The sequence below is a fragment of the Vulpes vulpes genome, chromosome 14 (genome assembly GCF_048418805.1).
Source record: "Vulpes vulpes isolate BD-2025 chromosome 14, VulVul3, whole genome shotgun sequence".
NCBI lineage: Eukaryota > Metazoa > Chordata > Mammalia > Carnivora > Canidae > Vulpes > Vulpes vulpes.
Genome location: NC_132793.1, coordinates 117,475,081 through 117,496,360, shown reverse-complemented (window position 1 = coordinate 117,496,360; position 21,280 = coordinate 117,475,081). Strand labels below are relative to the sequence as shown.

The following is a 21,280-nucleotide window of genomic DNA, read 5'->3' as shown; positions in this document are numbered from 1 at the left end:
ACTTCCCCACAGAGCAGCTATGTGCTCTTTATAATGGAGGCTGCATCTGGTCCCCCTGTGCTCAGAAAATGCCTCCCCCACCCCATAGCTGCTGACCCCCTTGGCTCAGGGTTACATTCACAGGCCTTAGCAAGGGCTACGGCCTCTGACCCTGATGACTCATACTTGACCCTGTCCCCCTCATTTCCTTCCACCTACCTGTCCACTCTGGTCAACCGGCTCCCTTGGTGCCTTCAAGTGGCTCTGCTCCACTCTTGGCTCAGAGCCTCTGCTCTTTCTGCCAGGAACACCCTCCCCCAGGTCTGTAAAGAACTCCTAACTTTCTTCCCTCTGGTCTCCACTCAAATAAGATCCATTGGGGAGCCCCCCTGCCCCCGATCCCCTGATATGAAACCCAAGTTCATAATTCATCACCTTCGCATACCCTCCATCTATCCCGTCCTGGTTTTCTTTTGGCACCAGTCAGCATGTGCTGAATATTTACCTGGTTGTTGATCACCATCCTGCAGCTGGAATGTGTAGCCCAGGCAGCTGGGAATGGGTCTTGGGCTGGTCACTCTCCTTGCCTCCCTGGCTCCAGTGTTCACGGTCTCTGTCCTGCTCTTGCCCTGGGAAGCCTGAAGGATGGCATTGGTCAACTTCCATGAAACTAGCTATCAGCCCTGGAAACCAAAGGATGGGAAGAGAGGGAGGTGGGCACTTCTTCCCTGCTACTCCCTCCCCCACTGCCAATCTGGCGGCTCTGGCAATAGCTGAGGAGATGGGGTCCCCAAACACCAAACACACGTCCCTGCAGGGGGCCTTCCTCCACCCTTGCTTCTCAATGCCACTTCTTTGCCTTGCCCTCAGGGCCAGCGGCAATGGCTTATCGCTCTCTTGGGGATCCTGGCCATTCTACAGCTGTTCTTATACCCCTACCCCCAGCTCTGTAAGTCACTTGAATTGTCTGGAGTGGGTTCGGTTTCCTCCTGAAACCCTACTCAGCCATCCAGTCACATTTACTGCTGTGCCTGGCACCTAGAATGCAGCCTGAAATGTGGCACCTGATAAATATCTTGCATTGATTAATTAGCTAATTAATTAATTAGCAGAAGAGTGAACGGGAAGAAATCAATATGCTACTTAAAGGAATGAATAGATCAAAGAATGGAGCAAGACAGTTTGTTTCTTTGAAGGAAAGGATGAATTAGGCCAACGAGCTAATTAGGCAACTGTTAAGGAAGCATTAAAAAAATGAAGAGAGTCTATGTGTTCTTTCGAATTGTACAGTTAGCAGTTCTGAATCTGTTTCCTGTGCTGGCTCTGATCTTGAAGGTTGAGATTACAGGCCTTCTTCCCAGCCAGACTGATGACCGTTTCTGAGATCCCCTTGACCTGAGGACCCTGGCTGCCGGTCCCAGCTCCCTGGCCCTGCCGCACATCCTCTGAGCTGTGCATCGAGCATTCAGGCTCCCCCCTCTGCCAAAGCAGCACAGACTCCTCACTGCTCCAGGGAAGCCCCCAGGGTCCACTCCTCTGCACCAAGGAGGGGAAATGCCCAGTGGTTTCTGCAGCAAGAGAGGACCCTGCTCGCCCAGCAGGAGCACCAGCTTGTGAGCTTCAACTCTGCCAGACTCCCCCTTCACCTCTCTTCCAGCCAGCAAGCAGTCCTTCCCTGGCTTGTGACAATGCTCAGGGTGGAGAACCAGCAGTGGACTTGGAGGGGACGTCCACAAGCACCTTAGCCCTCCGAGGTGGACCATTGCTTTCCTGGGTCTGCTGAAGCTTGGGCCCAAGAGAGGCGACGGGGAGAAAAAACACAGGACAGCACATCCAAGTGCCATGGGGCTAGGATGGCTCTGGGAGCGGGGGGTGGACAGTCACCTGCAGCACTGCCCCCTTCCTTCTCTCTGTTCCCTGACATGCAGCTGCTGGAGGTGGCTGAGCAAGCAGAGGCACTTCCTGTGTGGGGTTGGGGTGAGGAGGGAAGTTCCTCTCACAAAGTGAGGGGAAGCCCAGTTCTCCCTTCAGGAAAGAGGAAAGCAGAGGAGCAAGGGAGGGGCAGAGTGGAGACTGACATCCCAGTGGATGGCGCTATGCCCCGGCTAGCTGCGCTGGGCCCCTCCATTCCACCTGTACGACCCTAAATGACCTCCTGAGGCTATAAACGTCCCCGAGGTGGTGTTTGGGGTGCATTCCAGCCTGAGGAGCAGCCACAGGCGAGGCTAAGAGTGGAAATGTAGTCACTGCATTTTGCCAAAAGCAAACCACTCTGGAAAAGAAATCCACCTGCTAATTCACTCATTTGGTCACTCACTTCCTCATTCATTTATTTGGGCAAGGCCTCCTGAGGTTGTCCGAAGAGCCAGGCCCTTAGTTCGTTGCTGGAGGTCCAGACATGAACCAGATAAAGTCCTTCCTGAAAGGAGCTCACAGTCGTCGGAGGGAGACACACTCAGCACTGAGGCACGTGCTCCTTCGTCGCTGGGCAAGCCCTGGGAGAGCGCGAGTTCAGGCACTGTTCCTGGCACTGGGAGTGGACCCATGAAATCCCGCAGACCAAACTTCTGTCCTCATGGAGCTTACATTCAAGGGAGGGGAGGCAGACGGTAGATCACACGTGTAATTCAATGATAGTTCATTAGATTGGGATAGGTGCCATGCAAAAAAACACAAAGAAGGGGGCATAGAGGGCTGTGGGGTGGACATTGCAAATTTTTAAAATATGGTTCTAGAAGCCCTCACCCAGGAGGTCACATGTGAGCAGAGACACAAAGGAAGAGAGGGCTTATGCTGGGTGGGCGAGGTACAATAGTTAAAACGTGCGTTATGATGGCCACGCACACCAGAGGCTCACTCCCCAGAGGCACAGCTCTCCGTGTAGGAAGGAACAGAGTTTCCGTCAGGACAGCTCAGAGAGAAGGGCCAACAGGGAGAGGAGCTACCAGAGTGCAGCAAGTGGGTAGAAGCCTGACAGATCTTTCCAGAGAGGAAAGCAGGACAAAAGATGGGCTGGTCCAGTTGTTTGGATGAGATCCCTTTGGCACAGGGTTTACTGTGAGTGGTGGGACGGTGGTGGGACAGAGAGATCTAGGTGCTGACACTGGACCCCCTAAGTTCAGATCAGAGCTCCACACTGGCTGTGACCTTGAGCAAGTCACTCAACCTCTGGAAGCCTCAGTTTTTTCCCTACCTATAAAATGGGAAGAATCCAGGAACTCACTCCGTAGGATCCAGTGACTTAGAACTGCGTCTGCAAATGTAGTAGAACACTGAATTTGTGTTCCTCCAAAAAAGCATGAAGAGTGGCCTGGAGTCAGGGACTGGTCCAGACTGGCAGCAGGGAGGCACATCTGCAGCTTGAGAACAAGAGCTTGCAAGGTCCTTGATCACACATGCCAGAGCGGGACGTCTGCAGGAAAGATGATTTATCCTTTGGTTCAGTACATGACTCCTAGGCACACTGGCTGTCTTCCAGGCAACGTGCTGGAGGTGCAGATGTGGTTCTGCCCTCTTGGGCTTGCAGTCTGGGTAGGGGACAGAGATTTCAACACGCACCATCCATGGTAGGCTTGCAATAGAGGGCATGGGGTCAAGGGGCAAAGCTTCACCCTTGAGAAGCCTAGAACACCAGAGAAGACAGTGACTGCAAAGTGCCAGTTACTGCTACCATCTGGAGTTTCTCAAAAATGTAGATTCCTGGCCCTGCCCCAGACCCACTGACTCTGAAAATCCAGAGGAAAGGTCTAATAAGCCATAGTTTTATGTTTTTACGTTTCAAAAAGATTTTATTTATTTATTTGGGAGAGAGAGAGAGAGAGAGCATGAGCAGGAAGGGGAGGCAGAGGGAGAGGGAGAAGCAGGCCCCCAGCTGAGCGTGGAGGACTCCAACCCAGGACCCTGGGATCATGACCTGAACTACAGCTAGACGCTTAACCGACTGAGCCACCCAGGTGCCCCATAAGCTATAATTTTAATAAGTGTCCCAAGTAATTCTAATTATCAGCAAGTTTGGCAAATACTGACCTGACACAATTCCCTCTTTTTCACAGATAGGAAATGTGCGGTCCAGAGACCTCCCCAAGGAGGCACGGCCAGTGTGGGCAGTTGAGGCAGGGCTGGAAATCAGAGCCCTCAGTTCCTTGACTTCATTCATCACCTCGCGTTGTGTGATCCGGGGAGTTTCAAACAATAGAAACCTATTTTTTCCCAGTTCTAGAGGCTAGACATCTGAGGCCAGGTGTGGCAGGGCTGTGCTGCCTTGAAAGCTCTAGGGGGGAAGCTGCTCCGCTTTCTCTTAGCTTCTGGTGTCACTGGCCACCCTTGGCGTTCCTTGGCACGCAGCCATACGCCAGCCTCCATGCATGTCCTCCCTTGGCCTTTCCCTGTGTGTCCTCTCCTTATAAAAACAGCAGTCATCTTGGATTAGGCCCCATCCTTCTCCAGGAAGACTTTATCTTAACCAGTTTACATCTGTGATGACCCTATTTCCAATTAAGTTCACATTCTGTGATACTGGGGGTTAGGACTTCAACGTGATTTTGGGGGGAGACAGTTGAGCCCACACACACACCCCCTCCAAGACTGGCAGCTCCCGGCACAGACACGGTTCTGGACACACTTGATTCTGGGAAGAGTAGAGGGCGCTGACACTAAAACGAAATGGACAAAACAGGAACTAATATACGAAGAAATCACGAATGCATGATGACAGAACCACCCAGTGGAGAGGGAGGTGGAGTCATGGTGGACATTTCCCTCAGGGACGGTTTGCAGGCACTGTGGACTCCATTTCACTCTGGGTGTCTGGACTCCTGGCTCCCATGGGCACTTTTCCCACTTGGGTTTATCTTTGCAGGAATGTGGCTGGGTGGCCCAGAAATGACCCCTCAAGCAAAGCTAGCATTAGCGATGCGAAAGGATGTCTTTGGCACCTTCTGGACTTGGAGATGCTACTCCCCTGTGTCACAGGTGCTTTGTGGGGAACTGATGACATAATGCAAATTAAATAATAACTGGAAAAAGTAATGTTTTTATAGAGCTCTGCAATTTATAGATTTATCACATTTATCATCAGAGGTAGTCCTCCCTAGAATTTTGTGGGGAGCCCACACATTATACTAACGATGAGAAGACCAAAGGGCAGAGAGGTAACTGGAGGTTACACAAGGAGTCGTAAATGAGTCACAACTAAACTGCATTTCTTGGTTCTCAGCTTAGGACACTCCCTACTTCTCCCATGACAACAAAGCTCCCCATGGCTCTTCCCATCTGCAGTTCTCAAAGTCATCATAATTGGTCAACCAACCCACCCGTCCATCTAGCCATCCATCCACCCACCAGGAAGTACGTAAGTAAGTAAATTGTTACATTCAATAAGATTATTATTTACTCTGGTTACTAGTTTATATCATCTCATCTGTTTTCAAAGGCAACCCATGAAGCAGCCTTGGCAAGTACCACCCCCGAGGACAGAGGCTAGAATAAAATCAAGAGCTGCCACCAGGTAGGATTCTACTGGATGAGACCCTGAGAAGGGATGCTCAAAGGAACAGAGGTCCCCCCCACGCCCTGGCCCCATTACAGGTTACAACCCCCTCCCCGCATGGCTTCATCCTAGCCAAGAGAGGCCAGCACTTCCTGGAATGCTCTCAAGCCAGGGTGTCTTGAACTGAGTTAAACTGAAAGCCTCATTTTACAGGCACCGAGGAGAGCCCCTGAAACAAGCTAGCTGGGCTCTGCAGCCTAGCGAGCGCTGACTGCATAGCAAAGGGGGAAGTCAGTTTGCACCACGTCTGTCCTGTGACAAGTAACCACTTGTTATTATCAGCTCCCTATCCTGTGCCAGAGCCTGAGATCCACTCTTGCATCCCATCCCCCTGATCATCTTGCAAGAACCCGTTTTCGAGCTGCAGACACTGGACTAAGTGGCTTGCCTGCTGCCTTTAGTGTAGACCCTTGCCAGGGGATTTACTCAGTGTGAAAAGGTTTCCCTTCCTCTTCAGTTCCTCCACAATCTCCCAGCTCCTACTGCGACCAGGCACAGCAGAGATAAGTAGGTTTGGAATTCTCCAGATGATCCATCCATGCCTTCTGGGCAGCAAATTTGGAGGTTCTAGAAGGGGAGTTATTCACTATCCCACTACCTGTCTGAACATGAAGCTTACCTGAAAGTTACCACCTAGGAAACACTTTTGCTGCACAGATTCTTACAGTATGCTCCCGGAAGGGGCATTCATCCTGCCTTTCTGCCTCCTTCCAGTCCTAGGGAACTGGGTGGGACACACTCAGGGAAGCCTTACCCCCTAGTGAACCCAGAATTACATCATCTGTGCCCCTTGCTGCCCTGGAGTGAGTGTTGGCTCAATACCCCCCAAGTATCAAAGTGTGATTGGCTGACATCAGCTGGTCAGCGTCCCCCTCTCTCTTATGTTGGGCGGACCACAGAGTGCCTCCCTTCCTTCGGAGCATGGCCTTAACCTTTACAAAATGAGTGACTCCTGAAAGCCTTCCAGAGAACCAGGGCCAGGTAGGCTGATGAGAACAAAGGTCTTCCAGGTCCACCCCTCATGATTCTGATTTAATGGACCCGGCAGGGGACAAGGCATCTGAAACTTAACAAGCACCAAACCACCCCACCCGCAGCTGATCCTGACATGTGGCCCTCAAAAAATATTGGCTTATCTGTGTTTCCCCAACGTCAGCCTTAGCTGGCTGCCTTGTTGATATGCTACTTTGAGTAATTTCTATTTTTTACCCAGCTTTGCCTTAAGCCAGTAGTTCTCATCCTGGCTGTTCACATTAATGTGAAATGTGCTTGCAGAATGTTGTCTAAAATCTCAAAGTCAGGCCCCGCTCTGGGCTGGAGCATTTTAAAAGCTCCCTGGGCAATTGTAATGTGTGGCCATGGTTAAGGACCATGGCGTTAAGCAATGATACTCACGCAACCTAATGGACATTAAAATAAGCGTGTAAATAAAAGCTTTCACGTGCACGAACAACTAAAGTGTATCCTGAGTTCTACACTTTGAGAAACCCTAGACTAGATAAATATAAAGGCCCTCTGGTCTTTTAGGTCAGCATCCAAGAAAAGAATTGTTGGGATGGCTGGGTGGCTCAGTGGTTGAGCGTCAGCCTTCTGCTCAGGTCATGATCCTGGGGTCCTGGGATCGAGTCCTCCATCGGGATCCCCATAGGGAGCTTGCTTCTCTCTCTGCCTGTGTCTCTCACAAATAAATAAATAAAATATTTTTTTTAAAAAAAAGAATTATTCTCATTGAGCTTCTCACATGTGTTAGTCTCCACCAGGCCATGTCATGTGAGTAACCTCATGATTTTCACAGCAAGCCACTGTGGGAGGTCATTATCATCCCTATTTTACATATTTGGAAACTGAGGCTTAGAGGAACAAATGCTGACTCTTCACTTACTGAGAGTGAGTTCAAAGAGTCCAACGCTACCTGCCAGATCCCAAACAGGACACTTTGTCTGCTGTGTCCGGGGCAGAGAAGTGAGCAACCCTGCCTCCTAGCGGGGTTGGATTGAGGGGTGACGGGACTCTAGACGTGTACTGATTTGTGACAGCAGCTGAGGAAGAGGCTTTTCAAAGGGGGGGGCATCGGGGGCCAAGGGGGTGCAGATGAGCTCCACAAGCAGGCTAGTTTCTCCACGCTCACCCTTGCCATTAACTCCCTCTGGTTTCTTCTCAGATTAGAAAAAAGGAATAAAACCTCGTCTCTGTTTGAGAAGTCAAGCCTTAAGCAGCATTATAAAGATCAGATTTGTTATTATTCAATGGTTCCTGTGGCTAATAGGCTGGCTTATGACCTTTAGTTCCTGGCCAAGCCTAATTGCACGAAAGCATTTTGAAATCGGGCTGAGTTGCTTACTGATCCTATCTAATTAGTTTCAGATTTCCTGACCAGCTAAAGACCAGTGGGATGTGTGGTGTGTTTTCCAAAGTAAGTAAGGGGAGGCCTCTCTGCTCCCTGGTGGCCCAAGACAGCTCTGTGTTTGGAGATGGACTCTCTGAGGGGTTCCAAAGCACCTCTCATTGGGCACGGCAGGATGCTAACAGGAATTCCCCAAATGTATTTTGTTTCTAAAGGAAACAGTAAATGCTTCTGGTTACGAAATCCTAGACTATCAGCCCCAGTAATTAAGGGATCAGGGGAATCATGCTGCAGAACTTCATTTTAGAAATGAAGAAACAAATGACTCAGAGTGACGTGGCTACTTAGCAGAGCCAGAGGAGGAAGATGCCACATATCCTGAGGTTGACTTTGTTCTCAACCCTGAGCACCATGGATACTGAGATGAATAAGGCTTCGCTCCTGGAATGCACCATTGGTGGGGGTAGGGGACAGTCACAGACATAGAATGTTCCGACATACTTTAACAGAGGTAAAACAGGGTCTTGGAGAGGAGGCATGCAGCTGTCCTGTTTGGGGTTCACCCATTCATGCCCCAGTTTATTCACTCATTCATTCATTCAACGGTGTGTGCTGAGCACCCGCTCCATGTCAGGCCCACTGTGTTCTAGGCATTATGGTCTCAGAACTGAACAAGGCAAAGAAGGACCCTGCCTTCCTGGCCCTTACACATCATGGGGAATCAGACATTAACAACCACACACTTGGATAGGTGTTTAGGTGCAATTGTGAAAAATTCTAGAAAATGGTGTAAGGTGGTATAAGAGGCATCAGGAGATTCTGACCTAAGCTGAGGAGTGACAGTCTGCTACGTGTCTGTGGGGTGGGGGTCGTGTGCCAGTCTACGGGGAAGGGACAGCAGGCAGAAAGGCCTGGGCTGGAAGGTGCTTGTGTGTGACGGTTGGAGGAACTGCGGTGCTGGGCCTGGCCTGCCTTGTAGATGAGGTTAGGGATGTGGGGTTGAATCCTAAGAGCAATGGGAAGGATTGAAGGTCTCTAAACCTGGGCAGGGGGTTGAGGGGGACGATGAGGCCAGTTTCTCAGGCCGCCACGCAGCGCTGGGGTGTTAGCACTGGGGGCCAGGGGGATGACAGTGATGAAGTGGATGCAGGAAGACACCGTCTGATCCACATGAGACAAATGGGGGTTTAGAACAGGGTGAGGCCAGGAATAGTGTGACCCACTCCCATGGCGGTTCCAAGGATGACAGGAGACCACAACCCGCGTTGGGTCTGGAACACTAGGCCTGGTGCTCGGGGAGCAGGGGACCTGGCTTTGCTTCGGTCACCATGTGGCCCACGTCCTCAGACCAGGCTGGAAAGGCACTGTCATCCTCCCTCACACTCTCCACGAAGGGTCTTGCGGGAAGATAGTGCAACACAGGGACTCTGGCTTCAGACACACCAGGCAGGGTTCCAATTCTGAGGACTTAGCCCTATGACCCTGGGCAACATTTGTAAGCCTGCTGAGCCGAGATTCCCTTTTTTGGAAAGGAAAATTCGATTCTCTCTGAGCAGGACAAGTGCTGTGACACAGAAAAACTCGGAGTCAGGCATTGTGGAGCAGTTAAGGAAACCTTACCCATGCCCCCCATCCTTTTTGGTAACACATTCTTCTCTCCAACCTCTTTGAGAGCCAATGATTCTCTGAATGTCTGACTCAATTTCCCCTTTTCTTCATCCTGTGTTCCATGAAAATCAAGTTGTTACTCTTCATGGCTTATTCTGATTGACTTGCATCTCTTGTGTTACATGATATTACTAGAAAGCTAAGATATTACTTTAGATAAGATATTACTAAGGTTGTTTGTCTGGCAACAGATGAGATGAGTAAGTCAGATAGATGTGTGGTTGTACACCAGCCCTGGTGTGACACCACAGCCCGGCTTTGCCAGAGCCCCGGGTCTGCCCGGCCCTGGCCTGCCTCCTTACTGCTCAGAAGGCTTCCCAGCAGAGAATGAGTATATCCAGAACATACTCCTCCCTCCCTCCTGCTTCTCTGGGTCATAATCCTCTCTCTGAACTCAACCTAAGTGTTGCTTTTTTCAAGAAATCCTCAATCTTGGGATGCCTGGGTGGCTCAGAAGTTGAGCATCTGCCTTTGGCTCAGGGAGTCCCCGGATCGAGTCCCACATCAGGCTTCCTGCATGGAGCCTGCTTCTCCTTCTGCCTGTGTCTCTGCCTCTCTCTGTGTGTCTCATGAATAAATAAATAAATCTAAAAAAAAAAAATAATAAATCCTCAACCTCTACCCTGAAATCTTCTGGTTATGGTATTTTCTGTTTTAAAAATGGAGAAACTGGGGCACCTGGGTGGTTCAGTCAGTTGAGCATCTACCTTTGGTTCAGGTCATGATCCCGGGGTCCTGGGAACAAGCCCCACATTGGGCTCCCTGCTCAGTGGGGAGCCTGCTTCTTCCTCCTCTGCCCCTTACCCCACTTGCGCTCTCTTTCTCTCACTCTCTCTCTTTCAAATAAATAAATAAAATCTTTAAAAATCAATCAATCAATAAAATAAAATGGAGAAACTAAGCTAGAAATCTTTGGTGTAGAAAAAGCCTATATTCTTCAGCGGACTATGCAAACCTTCAACCACTTGGTCTCAGTTTCCCTTCCCAGCCTACATTAACCAAGAAGTAGCAAAGGCAGGGTTTTTGAACATGTCCCCTGCGCCTGCCATAGCAGACCTCATTCATGAATCCTCCCACTTTCCCCACTGAGTCCAGGCATGAGCATTCAGGGAGACCCAGGCAGTGGATTTGCAGAATGAGGTGCCACCTGCTTGCCTTCGCTCGACTCTGCCATGCGAGTGTGTGACACAACCTGGCCTGTGTGCCTCGGCCCACCTCCTCTGCTTCTCTGCCTGGCCACCGCCACCTGATCCAAATCAGGAGCTGACGCTCCTTCCTAGATGCGTCCAACCCAGCCAGGTGGAACTAACGACTCCTTCATCGGGTCCTAGGACTCTGCACCTGGGGCTGCCAGCACCGAGTCCCTACTGAGCCCAGTGACTCAGAGACGAATTTAAAATGGCAGTCTCATCCTTTACTGATTGACATTTTTAATCACAAGGGTGGCAGTGATGAGAGCAGAAAAGGGGAAAATATGAAAATGGTATGGATTTCTTTTAGGGCAAGTTTCTGGACCAGAGATTCCCGCAGCCTGGCTCGGCAGGGGCCAGGTACTTCTGGAAGGCGAGCATTCCTAAAATACGTTCTTTGAGAAGCTCCGAATGGTCATATCCATTCACCATCTCTAAGGCACCGAGTCTTTGCTGGTTATCAATGGAAAGGATGGATCGTGAGTTCCAAGCTGTTAGCAACAGCTAACATTTATTTATCAATAATATCAATAATATTGTTCCAATAGACTGTCTGCCACAACACCCCTTCCCAAGGATCTATGGGTCCCTCCCAGCCAGCTGTTGGGGGGTGGGGTTACTATTATTATCCAAATACATAGCACAACAATTAGGAGCCCAGAGATGAGAGCCAGCAAAGTTTGCGTTCCTGCTCTCACACACTGCATGACACTGTACAAGTCTCAATGTCTTTATCTGTAAAATGGAAAATATGATACTTAACCCACAAACTTCATGTCAGGATTAAAAGACATCACATATGAAATGTCCTTTCACAGTGCTGACCCAGTGTAAAAATACATCAATAAACAAGAGTATCACTGCTTCTGTGTTACTATATTTTTAAGGGTCCCTGTTATATTAGTTTTGACACAAATATGCATCTGTGAACCCGTTGTAGACACTACTCTACTTTCCATCACTGTGGATTAGTTTGCACCCTGTAGTTTCATATAAGTGGAATCATATACAGAAGCACTCTTTGCTTCGTGTATGTAACTATTTTGCTTTTACTCTGCACACGTATAGGTCCATATGGTTGTTTCTATACATTGTTTATACTTTGTCATCTGGCTTTTTCCAGTTTACGTTCCAGAATATTTGTCTTCATGATTAACATCATTTTTAATGGCTGTTTTATATTCTTTTAGACGGCCGTATACCATTTAACCAGTTGGTCATGTAGGGTATTTTCCCTTTTTCAATAGTACAACCAGCTCAGATAAATGAGATTGTGTAATTTATGACCTTCTCTGTCTGGCTTGATGTTGACACTAATCCTATTGTATCAGCTTCTTGGTAAACCTTCTTTCCTCGGCTTCCAAGACAATATGCTCTTGTGTTTCCTCTACTGCTGTAGCTGTTCCTTCTCCCAGAGCTGGGGCTGAGGTGAGGTAGGCGAGGCACCGGCCTTGGCAGCAAAATCTCAGGAGGTACCAAAAACCTCAATCACCAAGATAAATATCTAATGCAACATTTTAAAAAGTCAAAATAAATGTCACTATGTCTATGATGAACAAAATAATAACATTTTAGGTAAAGGCAGAATCTGGTAGGGCCAAGAGTAGGCGGAGGCAAGGCGGGTGAGCCTTACAGGTGCAGCATCAGATCCAGAACCACAAGAAAACCAGTATCTGTTATGGCAGCCACAGGATGCAAATCCAACACGTGTTCATCTTGCTCCATTTCTGATTGTTGTGATCCATGGTCTCCAGCTTCTTCGAGGTCTGGCAGCCATCCCTATTCTATAATATTCTCATCTGAGTCAAATTCCAGGTTTTAACTCAAGGTCCCATAATGCTGTCCTAAACCCTTCTTTTCCCCATCCTTCTTCGTGGTTTTCTGGTGGAACCCCAAGCCTAGGTGGCCGACTCTCCACTGTCTCTGTGGATGGGCTAGCTAGCCTAGCTTGTGGATTTCATCCCTAAAACATGGTGTCATGCTCGAATGGGTCAACGCTCCTGGCATCTCACTCTCCATAAAGTGTTTGTCAAGCCTCCTTTACTTGCCTTAATCCTGTAACCCCCTCATGAACCCCTCACTTCCAGCAGATGGCTGGGGCAGTCCCCAGACTCGGCCACTGACTATCTGATACAAGGGCACCTCCTCCTGCCTTCAGGTGGGAAAGTCAGGGGATATGGTAGGGATTCCCTCATTTAATCCCCAAAGGGGTTATGACCATTTACTCAGGTAATTGTACACTGGGGCAAATTAGCAACTGGACACTGGATACAGGATCTGGGTTGGTGCTGATGTCCAGCATCGTCACAGTCCCCCATTAGAATAAGCTATATAGGAACCAAGTAGTCAGTATAGTCCTGGCCCAGGTATGTCACACAGTGGGCACATTGAGTCGACAATCCCACCCTGTGGTCATTTCCCTGGGTCCTGAATATGTTTAGGAAAGATGCATGGACCATTGGAAGAACTCTTATATGGGTTCTTTGATCTGCAGAGTGAGAATTATTTTTTTTTTAAGATTTTATTTATCAGTGAGAGAGAGAGAGAGAGGCAGAGACACAGGCAGAGGGAGAAGCAGGCTTCAGGAGCCTGATGCAGGACTTGATCCTGGGACTCCAGGATCATGCCCCGGGCCAAAGGCAGGCGCTAAACCCCTGAGCCACCCAGGGATCCCCCAGAGTGAGAGTTATTGCATAAGAAAGTCCAAGAACTTCCACTTCCTGCCAAGACAATAAATGAGAAACAATATTGCATATTCATAGTATTTGTTATGTTATTATGTTGCAAAGGTCAATGCCACCCTCAGAGTGTTGAAGCATGCAAGAGTGGTGGTCCCTATCATATCCCCATTGGGTTCACCAGGGTGACCTTACAGGAACCATATGGATAATAGAAGAAGACCCTGGAACTTTGGAAACTTAGGCAAGTAGTAGAACATCAACTGCAGTTACTTCCTGATATGGCAAGTATTCTCATGTGGATTAATACAGCCTTAGGTGTGTGGAATGCAGCTCTTAATTGACAACTAGCATTTTTTTCTATGCTGATCAGAAAGAAGGATCAGAAGCAGTTTATGTCTACATGGAACAAAACGGTACCCACGTATAGTCTCCCTCTAGGGATCAACTCATTCTTCTGTTATTGTGATGTACTCTGAAAGGACTTAGACCATCTGGACATTCCACAGGACACCGCAGTGGTTTACCATGATGACGGCATTGTGTTAAGTGCACTTGAAAAGCTTGAGGTACTAATTCTGTGTGACTTGGTAAAGCATATTCATTCCCAAAGCGGGGAAGTAAACCAGGTATGATCCAAGGGTCTAGGATCCAAAGAGCCAAGGGTCATATCATTGAAGCTCCTAGGGTTCACTGGTCTGGGGCATGCTGGAAAATCCCTCTAAAGGACAAAGTGTTGTACCTGTATCTCCTACCCCTGGGAAAGTACAACCTTCGACAGCCCTCCCCAGGTCTGAGAGACACACATTCCACACGGAAGGATCACCTATTTATCAGATGTGGAAGGTTTGAGTGAGACCCACGGTAGGGAAAGCCTGTGTAGTGGGCCCAGGGAGAGGCATAAGCAGCCTTGCCCCTGTGTTGTCCAGCCCAGCAGGTCCCACAGAACCATAAGCTTCTGTGGAGAAGGATGCCACATGGAATCTCTGCAGAGAGTCACAGTGCAGACAGACTACCAAGGGTCTAGAGCAAGGCCATAGCATCTGCAGCAGAGAACTGTGCACTGTCTGAAAACAGCTTCTGGTATGGCTGCTGGGTCTTGGTAGAAACTGTATCTGAGCATGACACATCATCTAAGCATGTGGCCACTCATGACCTTGACATTCTCTGGGATTGGGTAGGCCCTGCTGGAGGTGGTACACATGGGGTTGAAGGTGCAGAGAGCACAAGCAAACTGCAAGAAGAGGTGCCCCAGACCCTAGGTCCTTTGCCTCTGTCGCACTGATGCTTCTCCCTCAGCTGATGCTTCTCCCTTGGCTTTGCTTCTCCTTTAGCTAGCTGATGCTTCTCCCATAGTGCATACCTTTGGCCTTATGAGAAATTCCCTTTGACCAGTTTAGTTTGCTCAGGCTGCCATAACAATGATACAATAAATGTGTGGCACAAACCACAGGAATTTGTTTTCTCACAGCTCTGGAGGCTGGAAAGTCCAAGATCAAGTTTCCAGCAGGGTTGGGTTCTGGTGAAAGCTGTCCTAGCTTGAAGATGGCTGCCTTCTTGGTGTGTCCTCACATGGTGGAGAGGGAGAAAGGGCAACTTCCTGGTGTCTCTTCTTCAAGGACACTAATCCTATCAGATCAGAGCCCACCCTTATGACCTCTTTAACCTTAATCACTCCCATAAAGGCCCCATCTCCAATGCAGTCATGGTGGAGGTCAGGGCTTCAACAGAGGAATTGGGGTGAGGGGCAGGACACAAAAATTCATTCCATAACACCAGTGGACAGAGCAAGACAGTCATCTGAGCTTGGATCATGGGTGCATCAGCTTGGCATGGGTGCAAGCCAAAATGGTCTACTGCTGACCTACAGGAACTCAGAGGTGGCCTGAGAGACGATAGCTGGAGGACAGCTCCCATGGCCAGAGCTTCGGGTGGTGCACCTGGTCATCCACTTTGCTTGAGGTGGGGCACGCAGTGTGGTACACAAGGCTCTCCGGAAGCTGGCCCTTACACATAACTCTCTAGCACCCTGTTTCCTGGCTCTCCACCCACGCTGCATGCACCATTTCCTCTTTCTCTGGAGATTATGAGTCATTTCCCAGGCTGTCCCTCAGCTTAGATGTCTGTTCCATGTACTCATCCTTCAAGATTCAGTTCAAAAGTCCTTTCCTCACACTACCCCTCTCCCTACTACAGAATTGGTGGGTTTCCCTCTGTTTGCCTGATTTTTTGTCTAATGTAAATCCTGGTTTTGTGATGCGGGCTACAGTTCATTACAAACACTGCTCCCAGCCAGATCACTTGCGTGTTGAAGGCCAGGGTATCTGTAGGCTGACAGCTCTGAAATTTGTCTATCTGATCCAGAACACTCCCCTAAGCTCCAGACTGGCACATCCAACTATGCACTAGACATTACCACCTGGATGGATCATAGACTCTTGAATTTCCCAAACTTATCCCCCATTCTGGGTCCCCCATTGCCCCAACATCTCAGTAAGCAGCTCTCCCACCTTCCTTGGGTAGCTAGAAACCTTAGCAGCATCGTGGTTCCTTCTGCTTCCTTTTCAACCTCATTGTACACCAGTAATACTCACTGGCTCCAGACCCAAACTGTCTCTCAACATCATCTCTTCTGTTACCCGGCTGCCACCGCTCTCAGTACCTCTCCGGTATGGTCATCGCCAGCTTCCCATTGCACTGGGGGACCTCTCTACACTGGCGCCAAGCCCTGCCTTTCTTCTCCATCCAGCCCCTGGTTTGCATCCTTCCTGGAGCTTGTCACCCTTTCTGATCACTCTGCTACTGCCTGGTGTTTGCTGTGTCCTTGTTTGGGGGCAAACAAGGACTGTGTGTCTGTCTCTGTCACTACTACACCCCATACAGTCAGCATGGTGTCTGACTTATAGAAAGTGCCCAAGAAAAGTTCAGTGATTTAGTTCTAAAGGTGCAATTAAAGGCTAGTTCAACTGTTACTGGAGCGTGTTCTCGAGCAGCACTCAGATACGGACAGGACCAGCCCACACCGCAAGCACCAAGCACTTATACCCATGTTTCCAAACACCAGGTTATGAAGTCAAATGTAGTCACAAGAAGTGCAGCGCCAGGGTGCAGAGGAAGGAGAGGCAATCCGCCAGGTACGGAGCCTGCACTGAGATGACCTTCCTGCCAGGGTCTGCTCCAGTGCGCTGCCTGTTAATCATTGGCAGTGACTGTCATCCTGGAGATCGGAGCAGTACTGAGAGCAGAGCCTAGGTCCTCAGCCAGGAAATTATATCCAGGCTCCTTCCGTGCAGATTGTCCACTTGGAGGCCCAAAGAGGACATAGGAACCCACCCCATCGGCCCATCTAGTGAACATCTGACAAGCTCTTCCATCCCAATGCTTTCCTCCCATGATGCTTTATGATGACTCCTTTTCCTTTCCCTGTTTCCACTATTTAAATGCTCGTGTATGAAAATGGAAGCCTGGCTACTTCTTGGGGAAAGGCTGCAAGGGCTCCAGAGAACCAGTGCTCCATTTATAAGGTCAGTCACGATGTTGGTCCTTGCTGTCTGTTGTACGCATGCGTCCGCTGAAAAACACGTTCTATTCCTCTGCTGGAGCAAGATGGGAACACAGGGAAACAGATAAAATCTTAGAGTCTTCCCCTCTTTTGTCTGGTGCTATTTTCTCCCAATTCTGACTTTTAACATTTCATTAAAAAACCCATCTTGATCTTCTAAGAGTCAAGTTAAAAAAAAAAAAAAGAGAGAGAGAGAGAGACTATGTCTTTATTATAAGAATTAACTGCATAGACCAAAAGCCCTGGGGGGATTTGCCAAGGAACATCACCAGTTTTTCTTCCTGGTTTTATAAAGAAGAAATCAGTAAACCCAAGCAGGTGAATGGGGCCCACTGTCTGTGGTCACGAGGACAGACTCCGTCCAAGGCCAGCTGAGCTCAGACCCCTGTGTTCTGGGCCCTCAGCTGGCAGGGCAGGTGGGGCTTTCTGAGCCACTGCCCATGCCAGGCACCCTGCAGGCCTGAGCTCATCTCCCAGAGTTTCCAGGTGCCTTGTAAGGGTACCATCAAGAGCCCCTGTCTGAGCAAGGAAAGTCTAAGGAAGGTGTCAAGGTCACACGAGGGCTGAGATGAGGAGAGACTCTAAGTCAGATCTGTCAGGTGCCAAAGCTTGGGGCTGGCTCTCTCCCATGTCTTTCTCTCCCTAATTCAAGCATCCAGAGCCAACCCTGGCTGGATTTTCCAGGCCCGCATAAGTCAGCTAAACCCACCTGGTCTCTTTGCCAGGGTCTGGCGCCTCAACCCCCGCTCCTTCACTTGCTTCCTAAATGCAATCACCACCCTCCCTCCAACATCCACTCCTTGGGGATCCTCTGGCCACCCCAAAGGGCCCGCACACAGAACACAGCCTCCCACACTTTGGGGGCCTTTGGCTCTGTTCCCTTGAGGGAACACGTGTGCAATTAATTCCACAACAATGACACATGACTGACAATCATTTGTTGATTACCTTGCAGATGTTACACCTCATAACAGAGAGAACACCGTCTTCACCCATACCCGATGCCACGAAAACCAAGGCTTGGGGGTGGGTCAGTGACCCATCCAAAATGAAGTTGGCCCGGAGCAGAGCGGGCACCAGACCAGGCTGGTGGGCCTGCCTCACGGCGCAGCTCCCAGACTAACCCAGCTTCCTGCAGGAGTGGAGCACAGCCTCCGACGGCCGGGCTTCCTGCTCCAGCTGTGTGACCCCGGCGAGTTACCTAACCTCTCTGGTCTCTGTTCTTGTCTCCTGTAAAGCTTTCACGGGGTTGCTGTGAGGATCAACCAACAGAGACGTAAACTGGGCTTTTAATATGTGTTCGTTGTTAGTTTTCTTTTAGGAATTTTTATTATGCAAAATTTCATGGGGGGTGGTGAGGGTAAGTCAGAGCTCTAGGAGGGCAAACTGACTGACTCCTCCACCCTCACTCCTTCCGGATCTCTTTTTCCTGTCATTGTTGCCTTTTCTCTTGCTTTTATCTGGAACAAAGGAAGGAATACAAGATGAGAAGGAGGGCTGAGAGTGACAAGAAGGAGGGCTTTTCGACAATCCCACCTCTTCTGTCATGAGAGGATGGTCTCGTGGACATATACACTGACTTGGGAACAGGGATGTGAGTCTCCACCTTGTCATTTATGAGCAGTATGACCTTGGTCAAGTGACTCTAACTTCCCTGAGCTTCAGTTTGTTCATCTGTAAAATGGGAGAAATGGTACCAGCTTCTTCACTGGACTTAGGAAATCATTACCCCGGGACGGAGACCTCCCCAGCCTGCAGCTCTGGGCCAGCACAGCAGTGAATGTGCTCATAGATGTCCCCTTGTGGGCTCGGGGGGTGGGGGCGGGGGTTGCTTGGCTCCAATTATTGGGCTCTAGATAATAACGACTTTATTTAATTTCAGAAAGTTTGCTCCAGCCACATCCTCATCTCCAGCGAGTTTGGTACCCACGCCCGCATCCCCCCCAACACTGAGCATCACCTGCTCAGACCTCATTGTCCCTAACAGTAGCCTTTCCTGTGCCTCACACACGGGGGCCTGCACTCAGCAGTGAGTCACCCAGTCTCCCACTGGAACCAGTCTAATGGGTGCACTGGTTTCATCTTCAAGCCTCTGGGAATTCGCTTCAGTGGAAACTCTTCAAAGCATCAGTTTGGCTTCCTGTTTCCGTGGCCGTGATTTGCTCATCAATATTCTTCCCCATTCATCCATCGTCATTCCTGTCTTTCTGGGTAATTTCCAGAAGTTCCTTGTGCATCGGAGATATACCGCTGACCCTCAAAGGACACAGATTTGATCTGTGCGAGACTGCTTCTGCAATACTGCGTGACGAGGGGCGCCTGGGTGGCTCAGTGGTTGAGCATCTGCCTTCAACTCAGGGTGTGAACCCGGGATCCTGGGATCGAGTCCCACATCGTGCTCCCCTGCATGGAGCCTGCTTCTCCCTCTGCCTGTGTCTCTGCCTCTCTCTCTGTCTCTCATGAATAAAAAAATAAAATCTTTAGGAAAAGAACACTGCATGACGATTCTCTCTCCCCACCCATGACTCCACGCGTGAATCCCCTGAACCTGTGGCTAGGTTTGGTTATGTGACACAAGGGAATTAAGGTCGCAGATAGAATTAGAGTTGCTCATAAACTGGCCCTAGTATAGGAAGATTATCTTGGATTATCCAGGCGAGCCTAATGTAATCACAAAGGTCCTTAAAAATGGAAGGGGGAAGCAGAGGAGAGACAGAGAGCTGTGATGTGGGAAGGAGCCTGCCCACCCCCGCCTGGCTCAGAGGATGGGGAAGGAGCCCTGAGCTGAGGAATAGGAGCATCCTCACGAAGCTATGAGGCCAAGGGCATGCACGCTCCTTGAGAGCCCCCAGAATGGACCGTGGCCCTGCTCACACCTTGATTTTAGCTTGAAGACACCCATCTCGGACTCCTGACCTCCAGAACCTTAAGATAACAAATGTATGTTGCTCAAGCTGCTGAATTTGGGGTAATTCGTTACAGCAGCTATGGGGAATGCAGCAGTCCTGTTTGCCAGATGCACCTATGAATAAATGAGTGAATAGGGCCCTGGGTCCCTCTGCCAAGCAGTCCCTGTAACTCCTCCAGCTGTGCCCTCAGATGTGGTGGCCTGACGGAGCAGGCCAGCTCCGCCTCTCCCTCCAGCTCCTCTTCTGCTCCAGTGGAATCTCGAGTTTCATTAAAAGCGGCGCAGGGCACTTGTCTCACATGGAGCTCACGGTAAATTCAAAGGCTTCCCTGGATATTCACGTGCCCTCCAACACGCATGTCCAACCTGCTTCTGTTGCGTTGGTCACGTGTGTGCTGGTTGCCATTCATCTCAATGCAGCTGTGCTTTTTCTGGTTTTCTTTGTTTCTCACACCATCCTGGAAACATCCTCCAGGACGTGAACTCTCTCACTCCCGTCACTCGATCATCCCGCTTGGCTTTACACGACCACCTCCCCACCTTACAGATGAAGGGACTGAAGTGCCACTTGCTTATCGCGAATTCACCTTTTCCACTTCTTCGTGATTGCTTTAATACACGCTTACTGAGCGCTGGCTGTCTAGGCGCAGCCTTGTGTTCAGAACATCACAGGCGGTGGCCACCCCGGGTAGCCCAGTTCCCGAGAAGGAGGATGCGAAGCCTCCGTCGTCAGCACCCTGGAGAGAGAGAGGTCCGGCCGCCCAGCTCTGCTCACAGGGCTCCCCGATATTTAAAACAACCATACAAGCTGCAGCCACAAAACACAAGACAGCTACTCACCGCCTCTGGTCCTCTGGTCGAGTGCTCAGACCTGGCGCCTTGGGGACGTCTGAGCTCACAGCCGCTTAGGAGCCTGATTTGAGCCGCATCATGCCCGTGAGGTTCCCGCTGGCTGGACTCCCAGGCCTACCTCCACGGTAGGGCTGGTTTCTCAAGAGTTTGCCTGAAGTCGCTTGGCCCTTCCAGTAATATTTGTCCTGCCTACTTGTCCAGTCCGCCCGTCAGACTCCCGTTGCCTCGTTAGGACTCCTTCCTGATCTGACTGCAATCCTCCTTCCTCTCACAGGGTGAGAAGCTAATTTCCTTAATGACTAACTCTTTCTCCATCCTAACTAGGGTTTCGCAACTTGGGTAGTTATGTTTAAACAATAATTCTGTGCATTTCAGGATGTTTAGTAGCATCGCCGGCCCTTCTGCCCACTTGGTGCCTGAGCACCCTTGCACCCACACCCCTGTCCCTCATCCCCCACCCACCTCGTGACAACAACAAAAATGTCTCCAGACACTACCGACTGTCTCCTGAGGGCCAGAATAATCCCAGGGTTATTTCTACCTTCATGCCT

General features: G+C 49.8%; 1 protein-coding gene across 2 annotated transcripts in view; it reads right to left on the bottom strand.

Moving 5' to 3' along the window:
• The window catches only part of SLC2A9 (solute carrier family 2 member 9), a 226,976-nt gene extending 205,979 nt beyond the window's left edge, over positions 1 to 20,997 (bottom strand). The window contains exons 1-3 of one of the 2 annotated variants that reach the window (XM_072737785.1): positions 20,718 to 20,967; positions 3,203 to 3,391; positions 485 to 617 (exon numbers count right to left, since the gene is read on the bottom strand). The gene's annotated coding sequence lies outside the window, so the exon portion shown is untranslated. Of the gene's footprint in view, positions 1 to 484; positions 618 to 3,202; positions 3,392 to 20,717 lie in introns of both variants that reach the window. The other variant, XM_072737784.1, reaches the window with a different exon arrangement.
• Between the last annotated feature and the right edge of the window lie 283 nt (positions 20,998 to 21,280).